Consider the following 17,062-nt stretch of genomic DNA (forward strand, 5'->3'; position numbering starts at 1 on the left):
TGAAACAGGGAATTTGACAAAGAAGGAAAGTCCACAAGCTTGCCTGGAGGCAGATCCAACTAGCACCTAGAACATAACATGGGACTAATCTAAAGTAATTCCCTACCCTGCTACTAACAGAGATTGAGTAATTACAAACCCATTTTTCTATCAAATGATTTTTTCCTTTGGGGAAAAAAATCCCAAACTACCATATGGTCCTGACAAATATTTCTACTGATTCTACCTAATGTTTATCAATGCAAAGTAATGTTATTTTTCCATAAAAGAACAATACCCCAGGAAAACGTACATAAATACATAATGACACATACAGATATTTAATTCATCTTACACCTGCTTTGAGAGACCTTATCATAGAATGTCAGAGAACAGATTTCTTCAGTCTACTCACTGACCCCTTACTCCCGTGGGGTCATAGTCTGATTTGCCTTCATCCTGGGACATACCTCTGCTGTGCGCCCAGACTTGGTGGAGGACTTTGGATCGCCTGTAGAGAGAGCACATGCCTAGTCTCTACCTTGGACCTCCTTCAAAGCCCTTCTCCCTAGGTATTTCTGCACCCTTTCTCTCTGTTTTTCATGATTGTATAAAGCTTAATAGGACTCTAATCCATATGGCCTTTTCTCCCTAATTCCATGAGAGTGTAGGAAGGTGAAGCAATGATATGAGAGGAGGCTGAGGCTCCCTGCCCAAACTAGAGAAATCCACTTACAGAAAGGACCCTTCTGTGTACAGATCTGGTTGGCCTGACCTATTTCTGGGACCTTTTTTTCCATTTTTGGGAGAGACACTATTAATTCATTCTTTCTTTCTGAGGAATAAGATAAGAACCCAGACACATTGATTATTAATCATTCATTTGGGGACTCTCCTCCCTCTTGACCAATGACATAATCTTCAGTGAACATTATGTATACTGCAATTGACATTTGCACAAAAAAAATCAGGTTATATTGTATGCATCTGCACTAATAAAAATAGTCATCTTTCAAATCCTCCTTTTCAAAGTCTCACTGAACAGACTTCAATATCTATATAGTATTTATTCTGACCTTCGCCTTTCTGATCTTCCTGCACTGGGGAACTGTACAGCAATACAATAAAATAGAAGAATACTTTATTAAAATACACATTTAGACTGAAGTCTTCAGAAGCTCCAAAGTTAGGAACCATTGCATCCATTTGGAGGATGGCTCTTCAAACCTCACAGGAATGCTGTGTATAAATGTCACTCTGAAAGCCTGTTGCATAATTATCTTCCAAACAGTACTACTGATGTGTTGTGTGATTGCAGTAACTCAACAATTCATCCCAAACTGAGTCTCTGCTTCTGCTTGTTCAAGATCCCTATTTTTGATATCATAGGTGATTTAATGCTATCAGTTGTGGTGACAAAGAGTCATCGACAAAGATCAGTCACTCCTACTTACACATGAGTCACTCTTCCAGCACGTCCTACTTCCAGAATTAATTTTTGTTTTTTGCTTTCGTTTGCTTTGGTTTGAGGGAGAATGAGGATGTATAACAGTTTCTATTTCAATTGCATAAGGTCTTGTTCTCAATCATAAAAGACATCCAGATACATATGAACACTTGAGTAATTAGGAGACAGATATGTTCACTACTGTTAGATTAGTTTAGGTAGAGATTCTGTTTTGGTTTTAGCGGTTGTAATGAAGAAACATCCAGGCTTAGAGCAAGCAGTTAGCTCCTGGAAATTCAGGCTTTTGTGGAATTATCCACTAGAAGTAAATCTCAGTACCCATGTTAAAATAATAATAATTAAATTGTATTCAAATAAATTGTGCGCTAAATAAAGACACATCAGTCTTTGACACTGATGGAGTAATCATGGAGAAAGCAACATGAGCCACTGCAAGATGAAGGGCAGTGGGAAATAGAACACTTCTGATATTAGGAGGGGCTCTGTGTCATTAGTATGTATTTTTACAAGTGTGGTAACTGCAGGAATCACAATGGAAAGTGCTGCATTTTGTTTTTAAAATAGCACCTTTAAAAGAATGCTGTTGCAGAAATTAACTTTATTTTAAAGATACACTCTTGGATGATGAATCATCAGGTGCTGCTACTTTAACAAGTGACTCCCTGCAGAAACAAATGTTGAAATGTAAGAAAAAATATTAGTCCTAATGATTTTTCTTGGAAAATATTGCTCATATAGTAATTTTAATTAAGGAATAATTTAGAACTTCTATATTTGTATTCCCAATGTCAAACTCTTTTGTTCTCACACTTACACCTCTGTTATTAATGTTAGCCATGGTTTGCAAAAGAGGAAAAGCTAGTTATCAATGAATAATTCAGGCTCCATAACTGTCAGACCTCATTATTTTAAATAAGGCCTGGTAGTTCCAGTTGTAACTGGCTAATTGCATCATTTAAACTTAAACTGTTAGAATATTTCATATAATTAACAATTTTTAAAACTTTTAATACATTCAAAACTACTGTAGTACATAGGGCAATCTCCTTTAAATCAGGCTGAAAGAACAAAGAGACATTAGAGTTGCGATACGAGTCCTCAAGTTGTTAAAATAAAAAGAAGAAAACCTGTGGTGAAATTGATGTATCCAGTAGTTAAAACAAAAGCCTATCATCAGAATAAAATTATGTCAAATACTTTAAAAAGGGGAAGATAAAAAAATTAAAGCACCTGAAACTAATTAAAATTAAAAAAATTTAAACACCTGAAACTTATGAATGAAGTTGTAACCTGATACCTGAGGGAGTTTTTGGTGGTATTTCCACTATCAGTGAAAATGTTTATTTTTGTGTGGCCATATTCTCTGCTCTGGTTTGTTTTCTGACAGTAAACATGTAATTCCTAAAGCAGCTACAAATAGATGCCATGATGAACTTCTAAAAAACTGAAGCAATGTTTTTGCAAAAGGATCCAAGGAGTTGTGGTTATTTTGTTAATAATTTTAATTTGTTGTTAGAAATTTGAAACAATATCTTAATTTTGAATCAATATTTACCCTTAATAATAGAGACTTGATAAATTGAGAAGGAAATACACTTTACATACACATTTCTTCAGAGTGTATAGCAAGCAGGAAGAGTCAAGGGCCCTTTATAAATCAAACTAATGTTAAAATATTGTTTTATTTTTCTCCTTTAGCCTCATTCTCAGACTGCATCCAGCAGACTTTTAAATGTATCCAGCAACTGTAAAGTGAGGAGTGTTAATGCATTGTCTTTTTAAATTTAAAAGTATATAACTCAGGCTTTCCCTGAAAAGTACTTGCATGTAGTACATTAAGATTTGCACAATAAAGATTATCCCCATTTTCCAGATGAGTACTCATGTTCAAGGTAAGAGATACATGATTTCTTCAGTTTCTGACTTCCCCTTACTTCTGAAACAAAGTGAGTTTATTTGGGGTTCAGTCTGGCTTACAGCTTTAATGGGAAGCTGTAAGAGAAAATATGGTAGACTACCTGAATGCTGTAAAAAAAGAAAAAAAGCTGTATCTTCTGTCTCTGGAATCATTCCAGCGTATTATTTCTTTCTTTATCTAATGAAAAATAAAATTAAAAACACCACAACTTTCAGCTCTCACATTGAAACTATAAATTTCAGCCCACATAGCCATTAAGAACATCATTAAGGCTGTGGAAGTTACACAGCAAGGGCTTGGATCTCATCCCATATGTAGCAGCCTTGCATTGCTGGATATCTTGTAAAAGCCACCCTTACATTTCTGCATCATACTGGAGGTCATTACAGAACACAGACAGCAACTGTGTGTGTTCTTGTGCCTGAGAGCAGAATTGGTGCACCACACAGATCAGTTTCCTAGGTTTTCCACATGCTGAAACTGAGCCATTTCTGCTTGTGCAAAAACCACATCGAGCAATAATTGGTCCCCACAGAGATACAGACTATCATATTTTCACATTCTTCTGAGATCTTAAACTCAAAGTTGAGGTTTCTTGGGAGATGTATCTCTTAAGAAGACAGGCAACATCAGGTTGAGTTTTGCAAATCTTTGCTTAAGGCAGATTTAAAGACTAAAAACATTTTTCCCCACCCCTCAATTCTAAACTCCCTCTTCATGGGAGGTTTTCACCTCCTGCACAGGAGTCACTATGAGGTTTCTGAAGGTAAATCAATAAGAATTAAAATTTTCCTTGTTACCTGTATTGGGATTGGAAACATTATAAGCAAGCTACCAAAATTGTAGGCTTGGAATGCCTTATTTTGATAGTTGCTAAATTTTTGGGGGGTAATCACAAAGATAATGGTTATCCCTTCTCAGGATGTAACAAGTGATATGACATAAAATACTAAATGATTCCTGCAGTTAATACTTTGAGTACCAAAGAGAAGTTATGCAATATCTGCTATGATCAGGTAATATAACATAAAGAAGGAGGTGGGAGAGATCAAAGATGATGCATCACATAAAACCTGGATGTATACAGTTGGCTGTAAATCTTCATCATATCCTTATGGATACTCCAGCACCATCAGCTCCAGAGTCCGAAGCTGCCCAGTGCTAGGGGGCACTTGCTTCTGGTGGTGGCTAAGACTAGTACTTTATTTGTTAGATTTCAAGTTGGCATTCTGAGGTGGAGGTGCCCCAACAGGGTCACTGCTTTGGCACTCAGTGCCAAAAAAAAACAACCCCTTTCATCTCTGGGGTTTTTATCACCCTACCTCTGGTTTGATTCCTTGAAGAATTGTTATTAAGTAAATGCTTCACATTTAACTGTTTGGGAAGCCACATTGTCAACACTTGGAGACAAAAGAATTGTAGAAGAGATGAACTGCTAAATAATGGAGCTCAGATGATGTATATATTGAAGCATATATATTTTGTATCATAGTATACCATTACATAGAATAATATTCACAACTGTATACAGGCACGACAAAATAATCTAACAGTATTCAAATAAAATAAATTCGTAAGGTTCAATAATAAGGCCATTAAAATCATAATAATTTTGAAAGTTATGATGTTACAATGATATTGCAATTTTAAATCCTGATACCCCTCCATAGTCTTAGTGTATTTTTTCCCCTGTATAATTTCATATCATTGGGATACAGTCAAATAAAAATTAGTAAAACAAGTTACATTTCAGAGGAAGAAAATATTTGCTCATCTTGTCTTGCAGTGTCTGGAGACTTCTGCAACTGTTTACTTGTTCACTTTCTGTAAGCTGTTGTCAGCTCAGCTGTCTGAACTACAGCTTCATTTTTAAATATTTTTCACTGAAAAAATACCAACTAAGTCTCTGAATGTTTTATGTCTACAGCCACATCAGATATCACAACAAAAAGGAAGCTTATGTCTTGAAATTACTCAGTGTTGGCTTCACCCTTGTCAAGGGCTGGCTCCCCATACAGAAACTGACAGGTTTAGGGTACACTAGATATATTTCATCAGTGAGAGGAATCAAGTTCTGTGTGTGTACAGAACATGGTCTTAAAGGCAGTGATTTCACTGACAAAAAACAGAAGACATCTTTTTCCTTCAGAGCTGTAGACACCTGACTGAAAAACACAGGGTAACCAGACACACCGTAAGGGGGAGATGCAAAGACAGTGGGTAGAGTGCTCCTACTGAGCATTTCCATTCTGAAGGGCCATTCAAATGCCTCTCTACAAAAAAACCTGAATGTAAATAATGTCAACTGTCTATGAAAGCAGGTGATTTAGGTCACTGAGCAGCGTACCTTTGTTAAATTATATTATTCTTTCAAATACTCAACTTACATCTGAGCTATTCCCTTTGATTGTCTATAAAATCTTCTCTAAGGAGAACTATCCACTGCTTTAGAAAGGAAAGCAAACAAATGGAGGCATTTTATCCATTGAATATTGGAAAAAATGTCAGGTAAGGAAGACCACACATGATCTAGCCAAAGGAGATCTGAAACTAACTGCAGGTGATGAGAAGGTAATGAAATGCATGTGAGTATCCCTGAGAACTGTGGGAGTGGGACACGTTTTTATTATTGGCATAAAAATATCACCAAATGTCTCATCATTCTTAGCTCCATTCTTATTGCAGGAAAAAAAAGACTGGGTAGAGGATGGTGCCGGACAAAGCAAAACCTAATTCGGTAAAGAGTATATAAATGCTGGAAATTCAGTTAAATTTCAAGCTCACGTTTCACTCTTTGGATTGAAATCAGGCAAAAGTTTTGCTCAAGGATCTTGGAATTTCCTTGTGTCTTTTCTCCACAGTGACTGGCAGTTAGACCTACCCAACTGGGCCAAGGAAGCTTCTGAAATTTTTACTTTTGCCAGACTTTGAAGGAGAGAGGAATGTGGAACAAGCAACCTCTTTCTCCTTCTTTGTTTTGACTCTGACAATCAGATCCAGTTGCAGACTGTCCTCAGAGGCCCAGAGACTGTGATCTTTCCTCTTTTAGGGAGTCTGCATGTGAAATAGGTCCCCAGAACCACACTGACCCCCCAATTGACAGAATCTTGCACAGCACTCCAGGTTTGCTGTGGAGGAAGTCTTCCCTCGTTACAGACAGCTACTTGGGATGTCAAGGTAGGGCAGCAGCTACCATTCAGTGTGGCATCTGTTGTGCAATGTGGCCACTTAGGAGCTTAGAAATCCTGTAATCGAATGTATTTCAGTACGGCAAGATGCTGTTACTTTTCTCTGTTTTAGTGCAAATTAGAGAGAACTCAGCTGTGGCTAAATACTTACTGCTTTTTACTGTGTTTTCAACACAATCCTTTTATGTGTATGTACATCTCGCCTGCAAACATTCCTACACACTCAACAACAGATGCATTGAGGATAATTCTGCCAATTACAAAGCTACTAGGAGAGCTGTAGTTGAACTCTGAGTATAGAGCAGCCAGCTGAAGTAGACAACAACAATTTCTGACACAGCCAGTCACAGCTGACATTTCTGTTCTTGATCCACTGAGTCATCTGAATCCTGTAAGAACACTCATCATGGAAATAGTCTGAAACAGAAAAATAGTCTGAGCTCTCCTGCAGAATATATTCTTGACCCAATCTGTAATGTTAAGAAAGGGCTCTGATAGCTGCATATATTTTTCTTCACTTGTAGGTAATAGGGGTGCACTGCTTACTGGTCCTAGTCCTTGTGGTCACAGTGGGATTGTCACGGTTTTATTAGTTACTTTTGCACTTTCTGATGTTCCTGTAAAACAACATTCTGTTTCAGGAGATGTGCCTGTCAAGGAAGCAGGGAGAAGGTGGATGACATGATGAGTGGCTTCCAACACTTTGTTTATGTCTCCACGGGGTGGAAGCATTTTGTTAACTCTGCACTCTCAATGTGGATCAGTCACTGCTGCCAACATAAATAATTTCAAATATTTCACTGAGAATTGCTGCAAAGCTACAGGAGATTTTCTGCCTATGTGATTGAGATTGTGTCTCCTTTGATTTCAACTTGATTTAATTTTATAGAAGGAGAGGCAAATATAGGATGAGTGTTAGTGCAGCCCTGCAACTTGCATTATTGATACTTCCAAACTGTCCAGTTCAAATGGGGGCAGAATGTTAACAGAACTGAGAGTATCAGTCTAGTGGCTGAAGGACAAAAATAAGCTGCCTTTTTGATCTTTGCTGGTCAACAAAAGCATGCTTTGCTAGCTCCAGAAGTCTTTCATGTGAGACAAAATGGACAGAGATGAAAACCCATGTCTGATCTAACACTTTGGCAAGCTTTATTTTCTTACACCCGCAGGAGAAGATTTCTGGCCTTTCAAAAAAATGGACAAAAGTAAATCAGAAGTCCCTTTCTGCAATGTAGAAAGTCACTGTTAAAGTTTATTCTGTGTAAAAAACATGCTCTGTATGCAGAATTATCATCCCTAAAAACCTGCACTCCTTTGAAATTAGATTGGTCAGAAAACCAGAGCCTCTGGGTATAAACCAAACCCTCAGTTCTCTAAATGGATCACAGTGTAAGATTTAGAAAAAATATTTACTGTACTTGTCATCACTTTTCTGGTGTTTTTTTTTGAGAAACTGGATCAGGCAGAGCTGTAGCCTGATAAATTTCTCTAACCACTGACTTGGAGTACATATACCTGAAACTGAGCAAGTAATTCAAAATAATTTTTCAGATAAATTCATTTTCTTATTTATTTTCTGCATGTAGAAAACCTGTGAGGAAGTAATGGGTTCCATTAATTCACTAATTGTTTGAAAGCACTCCACATATTCAAAGTGATATTTTTATTACCTTAAAATGGAGTGATCGGAAATAATTTGTTGAGTTATTTGCATTAAATGTCTGTCCCTGCTTCGATGAGCTTTTCTGTCATTGTGAAGATAAGAAGATGGGAAATCTCTGAGGCTTTTGTATTTTCAGACAATGGGAACAGATTAGGGACAAGAAAGAGAAAATGAAGATTAGGGGATTTTAGAAAAATAAACCTGTGTATTGCTGTTGGTTTTCCTGACAGAAAAAATGGATTTTTTTTTTATTGTGGTACATTTATTTCTGTCATGTTTAGAACCCATGCAATGGTCTGTTATTCTCTGTGGGTCACTCAGGTAAGGCAAAGACAAACCCTGCTGCCCTGGACTTCAGAACAGTGCAAAGCAAAGAGCAGGTGAGAGAGTTTCATGGGAGAGGGGATGTCCAACTCAAGCTTCTCCTCTGTTACTGTTTTCAGCCTTCTTGACATTTCTCAAAGTAAGCTGTATTTCAGATTAGTAGCCCTTGGCAGTAGGCTGGAGAAAGATGAGATTTTAGTGTGATAAGCTACACAGGCATGGGGGGAAAGCAAAGAATATGTGTGAAAAATTGAAATGACAAGGTCATGTTGATAGCTTGGTTGTGGGAGCTGCCACGGTAGTTTGTTGCATTATGATTAGAGATGGGCCAACTAGCATGAATGAGATGAGAGCTGGTTTGAACCTTCATCCACTCCTCTAACCAGACTGCAGAGGAGCCCATGGTGAGGCTAAAATACATCTAGCACTGGTACATTTGGTTTCTCAGCATTATTTAATGAGCTTCTGCTTCTGACAATTTAGCCTAGAATAGGAAACGGGAATCTAGAAAAATTGTCAGGACATTAATCCAGTCTAAAATCCTTCAATCTGGAAAACTTGATTGCATAAAACCACTTAAAGACATTTTCATGCCATTCCCAGACTTCCATCTGTAAAAAAGAGCTCCATATCCCTGTTAATAACCATCCTGTTAACAAAATGAAACAAAGTCTGCAAAGCTTTCAAATTTCAACACGGGGTCTTTTTAATTATGAAGCCCTCAGATGAGATGCCAAGCTGCTGTCAAAGGGTGAGTGTGAGAGTAGTCTGTGTACGAGGACTTGCAGTGGGAACTGCACTGAGCTAGGCGTACGATCCCTCTGTCAGCTGTTTCTCTTCTCTTTGGCTTTATCCTGTGGGAAGTAGCTTTACATTCAGATTCAGACTACAAGGGATTCTACGAAAGCTGAATTTCTGCACTGGCCGTGCTTATTCTGCAGTGTGTGTCACACTCCCCGCAGTGAGGGCTAAGTTCTCCCTATTTTGTGCAGCCTCTGTCTAATGCAGACAAAATTCCTCTTCTCACAAGGATTCCAGGAGAAAGCAAAGGCAGAGAGCAAGGGCAAGTGGAGACAAGCACTGCAGTTTACCTTGGACTCCCTGTTTTGAAACACTTGCCAAGCTCACTGAGGTAATAGTTGTGATTTGATTGAATAACAAAATCCATATCCAGCCCATTTCTCCAAAGTGCAGTCAGCAGCGCAGGATTCTTCTCTTCCTTTTGCCTTAATAATGTCACTGCTTAGTTCTTGGTTACAGGTATTCATGATGGATACAGTGGGGCAGAAATACACAGGAGTCCAGAGTGTTTTGAAGTGGCTCTAGGAGTCACTGAAATAATGACCTATATTGGTGTTGGAAACTTTTTTCCTGACCATTTTCATCCTCAGTGTGCTTTACAGACCTGAGAGCTGCATCTCTTTGAACTGTGGCAATGCAGAGCAGAAAGCAGCTTCTCCAGCTGAGGCTGCAGGGAACACTGCTACGTGAGGACTGGAAGGATAAGCAGAGCTTCTCACCCATATCTGGATAAAGGATTGCCTCTTAACATGCTTTCCCTTTCTTCCCCTCCCTTCCACTCCCCTCCCAAAAGTATACAGCAGTGAAAGAAGGTAACCAAAGGCTCCTTTTCTCTTTTACTTGGAGGTAAATGGACCTGACCTACCTCTTAATGAAATCTCCTTTTTACACGATGAAGACAGCAGCTTGGAAAAACAGAAAAAGAAAAAGGTGGCTTTCTTCTTCATGTGTAAATTTTCTGTAAGGAAAATAAAACTTGAAATTAACCTTGTCTGTGATTTAAACTATGTGTATAGTTTATTATTTACCCCCAATTATTTTCTTAATGGCTGGGCTTCCATAGTTTAGTAAGTAGCTGCACTTAAAAGGACCCTCTAAGAGAGGTGTTTGGATTTTTTAACCAATTATGATCCATTTCTGCAGATTAAATAATGCTTCTGAAAACATGATGCAAGGCCTCAGAATATTGTCCATTGATACCTGCAAACTAAGTCCAGTGAACTCCTTATTCAATACCTTTTTGACTTTGTAGTTACTGCAGTCTGTTTTATTATTGTGATGAATTTGCTCATACGTAAAAATAACAGGCATTATATGGCTCTCTCTATATATAAAATACATACATAATGTTTTCTTTTTCAGGGAGTTTAAAGACACATGACTTCGATGTTACTGAAGATTGTGTCACAATCATCAAATGGAGCTGGTGCCAAATAAACCAGATGGAGCTTTCAATCAACAAACTGCATTTATTTTTGATATCTGTGGCTTATTTGTTACCCATGCACCTTTTAATAGGATAAGGTAAGGAAGAAACCTGCTCCCAGAGAAAAAAAGAGAGCTATTAGAAGCTCTCATCTTATTATTTGACCTGACAGCACAAATAGATGATGGGAAAAAGTCAAAGTACAATACCCAACTCCAAGTGGAAGAGATCTGTTTGATGCTTTCTGCTATAGCAGAAGGTGGCATGAGTAATTATTTCATCCTCCCATACTACAAAAAATTTCAGAGTATTTTTATTTATCTGTGCACATATTACTCATTAATTATTTTTGGTTACATTGCTATACTAGCACATTTCTTTTTTTGTCTCTTTGCTTGAACAAATATAATTGAATTGAATATATAGCTTTGCTTGTGTCTATATCAAATAGCTTTTATATACATCTTTGTATATACTGTATTACATTCTGCCTGTAGTACAAAAGAGATGAAAAGTAAGGAGTTTGATAGGTAGCCAATATGTGTCATTTTTTTGTATGATGTATGACATAAAAAAGCCCTATGGTTATGACTCACTTTGGTCTTCTAGAGACATAGAGAGACATAGGGAATATATATATATAACGAAAAAATAAACTCTTATTTAATTGCTTTTGTTTTGTTTTTTTCCAAATGCCTCTTTTTTGTCTCCTTTTTTTTTTTCATAGTGATAGTCCCTGTCTTTTCTGCTAAGTGAAGATGGATAATCCAAAATAATACTTCCCTAAGTTTCTTTTCACATTTGAATTTATGAAGACTATTGTATGAAAAATTATGTTGCTTCTCTGAAAGCTGTTCAGCTTTATGTGTAATTTCCTCTTATCTTCTCTTTATTCACATGTGTTCTCCTAAGAGAAGAAAAATATCTTTTTATGGCCTAGGGTGTATTTTTTTGTTGCTGAGACAGATGAAAATTCTGTATGGCAAATGCTCTCATGTTTATAGAGAACAAACAATCCTACACATTCCTTCTCTGCGCCTGTATAGCTCAGTCTCAATCACATGCCTGCACTTCTTTAACTTTGGAGACTTTCTGCCCCACTTGCATGAGGCTGCAGGTGTAGGTTGGAGCCTACTTCCTTTACCCTTCATAAAGAAGTTAGAACACAGAAATGAGGATTTTTCCATTTAATTTTAATTTTTATACTTTGATTTCCTACACAAAATTTTTGAACAAGATCTGAATTTTGCCTTACCATGTGGATTGGTAGTAGAATTTCATAGTAAGGAGCTGAATGAATTGCAAGGGGAGGTTTCCATACTTGATGCAGTAAATGCATTTAATATATCAGTGCAATTCATATGATATGTGATTTTCCAAAAAAATTTCTAATGGATGAAAGACTGAGTTTAAGACTGACATATGAGGATTCTTCCAAAGAATTCAGATTCTGCATGAGATGTTAATATCTGAGTATGGGGGAGTCACCTGTGTGGATTGATCTGGTGGGCTCAGTCCAGTGCCATTCACCCCTCTACATCCAGCACTGTAATCAGCAAGTCTCTACACAGATAGAAGAGTTAAGCAATCAGGATGACTTAACTATCTACTTGACCTTTAAGATCCCTTCAGAACAGGTTTGATCCACACTGATTTACTTTATCCTTCAAACCACCAGATCTGTATTAAAATCCTGATTGACCAGAAGTAATTATTTGGTGCCTTCTGTTAGCAATGTCCCAAGGCCCAACATGAAAACTGGGGGTGAAAGTCACACCTTACTGAAGTCAAAGGGAGGATTGCTTTCAGTGGAACTGGGATTTCTCCCAGAAAACCATAACAGCAGTGTTTGGGTCCTATCTATGTCTGAAGGCACGTGGATCTTTCTAAGGTGCCCATCATATTATGTAAAAGGTATCTCACAAGCTACTCTTATATATTCATCTAAAAATAGGAGATTTTATAGAAAAAGTACAGTGATGAATAAATTATGTACTGGGTTACTACAAAACACTGTATCACCTGGTATGAAAATTATACTGTTCTGTCATTCCTTTGGTAATGAAAGACTTCACTTATTTGTATATTTTGTTTTTACTGAACATGAGGAATACAATACATTGCAGGAAAAATGCAAAATCAACATTAGGCAGTTCTCTCGCAGGCATAGGAGCAATTAACATAGACATTTGTGATAATGACCGACATATATCCTTGGATTTCCATAACTACTTCTTAGTAACTTTAGGCACTTAGTTTCCTGCCTTAAAATTCCTTCAAAGGAATTCATTTCCATAACCTGCCACTCTCTGGGCCAGATGAATCAGCTGCCTTTGTAACTCCCTGTTTTGTCTCTAGGGATAGTTTTCTACGTATATCTTGATCCAAGTAGGTTGGATTCTTTCCAAAAACTGCTGAGAAACTAGACTGACCTGAGTCACGTAGGTGAAGTACAGATATGCAGTTAACTCAGTATACATCAACTATTAGGTAACAAGATTTCTAGACCTGTCTTAAAAACATATTTGGCTTATTCTGATTTGACTGTAATTATGTCATGCATGAAATTCTATTTGCTTAGAGGCAATCTGTAAACAATTTTAACTACTCTCACCTATGTACCTACTCCAGATATTGAGGATGGGCTACTGTAGAATACTAGCACATGTGTGGATATGAATTCCTAAAAGAAACAGAATAAAATTATAGAAGACAAAGTTCTGAGAACACCTTTCCAAAAGCACTGCCATATCCTACATACAGCTTTTTTACTGAATTTTATACTAACATGGTGCTCCAAGTATGACATTGAGTGTTTACATTCACAGACAGGACACTTCCTCCAAAGCCAGTTCCTATTTTTGACATGCAAAACCAGAGAGGCTTCTTCACATATGGTTTATTCTTACCCAGCCAGAAACAGAAAGAAATGCCATCTAACATCTACTGGGAGAATGACAGCAATTTAAAATTTAGATAGTCAGCTGGAAATAGTAGAAAACTTACAGTCAGGCTTAAAAACAAAATAAATAAAATATTTTATAATTTATTATTTTCTATAAAGATATATAAACATATACATTACTATATATCATAATTATACATTGTATTAATAAAATATACAATATATAAATTTACATTTTTCTGTGCTATACTATAATATATAGAAAATATTTCATATCCATTTATATCAATTTTAAAGAGTGTGTTATAACTAGAAATAAGTTGTTAACTATAGTTATATAAATGATTATGGTATATTCATTTACATTATAAATTCCCCCATTCCCTGATGAATATTCCCTCTCTCTCCTGGGCAGGATTTCTGAGATATTATCACATGGTTCTATCATGGATACCTTCTGCAGGCACCAGTTTGCCACCAAAGACACTAATCACGGAAGAAAGTGGTATAGAAACTTGTATTGATGTTTTGCCTTTCCAAAGGAAGTAAATGACAGCAAAGCATATTTCAAGGTCTGGTTGCCAACATACTCAATTAAGCAGAGTTTGGAGGAGGAGGAGAAGGAGGAGGGGGATGGCTGGAAACTCCCAGTCATACTACAAATGACAGCTATCTGCTGTCAGAGACCTGGTGACGTTGAACCAAACTGTGAAATATGTGTAATTCCTCAAATATCACTGATGATGAAGCACCAGATTTTTATTTTTTTCCATGTGGATGTGACTGCTTTTGACCATGACAGGTTTTCATAAATCTGGTGTCATTATAGAACACATGACTTGTGTCACCACTGCTACAACAAGAGAAATCCATCACAGATCAAAGTGCCAGGAGAAGTCATATTCACTATATAAGCCCCACTTAAGCTTTCCAAATACAGCTTGAGTGGAATTTAAGTGGGCCATAGACCATGTTTCTGCTCCTATACACAGGCATGAATTTTACAATTTGAAAACAAAACTAAAATAAAAAGCATTTTCTTATATAACACAAAGCTATCTGAAGTCACAAGGCCATTCAGACCTAGATATCTTTGCCAATATTTTACCTTGAATGCCATGTTAGTTTTTGTAGAATATGAACCTAAACAATAAAACTTTCCAGTATTATTTTAATACTTCTAATATTAGACCTTCAGCCTATGTCCTATATTATATCTTTCTGAACAGAGCTGTCTGTAACATTCTCAGACCACAAGCTCTTTGAGCAAGGATCATGCTTACCTACTTGTTCATGTGTTGCATAGATTGTTGCAGGCTACAAACAATAACTTTTCTACTGTAAGATATTTCTTGAACTCTGAAAAATCCACATTTATTTATCTCTCAATGTAGTGTATATACATATATATGTATGTATACATATATGTGTGTGTGTGTATGTATATATATATATAAACTGATAAATATATACATTTGCTTACAGGAAAGTGATGGTGCTACTTCTCTCTAATGCTTCTAGACTTAGGCAGCCTCTTCATATTCATATTCACATTCACATTCTTTTTTCCCTTTCCAATATTTAAATGTAATGCTAACTTCTATTTTTAATGTGTTTTTTATAGTAAGCAAAGTCTAAGACACTGTAAAATAGCTATACAATTAAAAAAAAAATATAATGACTAATTTAAAGCCTACAGAGATATTTTTGTCATCCCATTCTTTGCAATGAGCAAAATCCTTTCTGTGATTGATTTCAGTAGATTCTAGCACCTACTTTCATTCCCAAAATTTAAACACATTGATTTTACTAAGTCTGCAGCCTATTATACATACTCGTTTCATGCAGTAAAGTAGGAAACTCTGTACCTCTACAGACCAGCAATCCCAACTGAGGTGTTTGAGTTAGCTGTGTGATCCTAAAGATCATTTTTATTCTACTGATATTAATTTCTCCTTATTTCAATAAAACAATAGAAAAGAAAATATTCTGTTCATCAAGGCACATGTATCTCATTTCATATAATATTTCATTTCAAATTGTCTTATATTATTCTCTCTGATTCTGTTAAAAAAAAATCACTATAGTGGGAGAAAGTCAAACTAGAGATTATATTAGGCTCAGGCAAATGGTATTCACCTTTTATAGTCCCTATGTTTTATAATGAAGATACTTCATTGAAACAATGATGCATACTTCAACAGTTCCCTGGAGAGCAGTGAATCCTGTTTGGAGAGATTCATGAATATGTGCATTAGCACAATCCAACTGGAACTTGCCCTTAAAAATGAACCACAAGAGAAGCTGATCAGTTCCCGCTTATGTATATAATCAGAAGGTTATCATATTATCTCCCCCTCCACAGGGAAAAGCAGATGCATATTCTTCTGCCACTAGAAGAAGAGAAATGCCAAAGAAAACAACAATACCCCCCTTCTAGGCTTTCAGCAACATCTACTCTATGAAACCAGAAAGACCTTTTACAACAAGAGGAGGAGCTTCTCTAAACGAGGATTTATATTGCATACAATTAGTCAGAGTGTAAACCTTTTAAAAAAAAATTACATCTGCATTAATTTAGTCAAGGCCATCAATAAACCAGAAGTGAGCTCAAAGACTGCTATAAATGGCAGAGAGATGAGACAAACATTTCACAGAGTCAAGGTTTGCGAAGATATACATGAAGCTCTGTGTCCTGAAGATGAATGAGGAACACTTGGCAGTTCTTGAAGCAGTAGTTTATTTAAAGTACAAAAAATTCAGTGAAAAATACTTCTGGCCAGCAGTTGGTGCCCAGCTTTCAAGAAAAATGGCAGACCACCACCAAGCTAGTGACAATGATAAAGAATAGTCACATAGATTTGCAGATTTATCTTTAGGTTTGTAGCAACCTCAGCTCCGTGAAAAAGCGTGTAGCGGTGAGACTCTTTACCACCTTTGAAAAGAAACTAAAAAGAGCTACTGCCTTATCATGGTGCATATTATTAAGTAGTCATTACACATACCAGACAGTAGCAATAAACTTTATCGTCCAAAATGAGCAATCATTTGATCTAGGCTTGGAAAGATTAAACAGTGCAACGAAACCGGAAAGCAAAAATGAAATTATTGATCACTTTCTGGACAAAATATACCATTTCCTTATTACCACCTCTTCTATAGCCTCTCAGTCTGTAACATTTGTATCCATTATATTGGTATCTAATTGTCCTAAATACAAAATAGATGTTGCTTAAAAAGATGTTCTCAATTTTATTATGGTCAAGAAAGATTATGATGCCATTAACTGACATGTTTAATTTAAGTTGTCCAAAAGTCATTATTAAGATATCTGTGAAAAATTTGGAGAAACACTTGCAAAACGTAGCTTCATGTCACCAAAAGCCACAA

The 17,062-nt window shown here is 36.6% G+C and overlaps 1 long non-coding RNA gene across 1 annotated transcript; it reads left to right on the top strand.

The window, feature by feature from the left end:
- The first annotated feature begins 5,043 nt into the window (after positions 1–5,043).
- LOC107207197 lies at positions 5,044–15,375 on the top strand. Its single transcript, XR_001522653.3, has 3 exons — positions 5,044–10,271; positions 10,704–10,865; positions 14,088–15,375. It is a non-coding gene; the product is annotated as an uncharacterized LOC107207197 (long non-coding RNA).
- Positions 15,376–17,062: the final 1,687 nt, after the last annotated feature.

Source organism: Parus major, chromosome 7, assembly GCF_001522545.3.
Source record: "Parus major isolate Abel chromosome 7, Parus_major1.1, whole genome shotgun sequence".
NCBI classification, from domain to species: Eukaryota; Metazoa; Chordata; class Aves; order Passeriformes; family Paridae; genus Parus; species Parus major.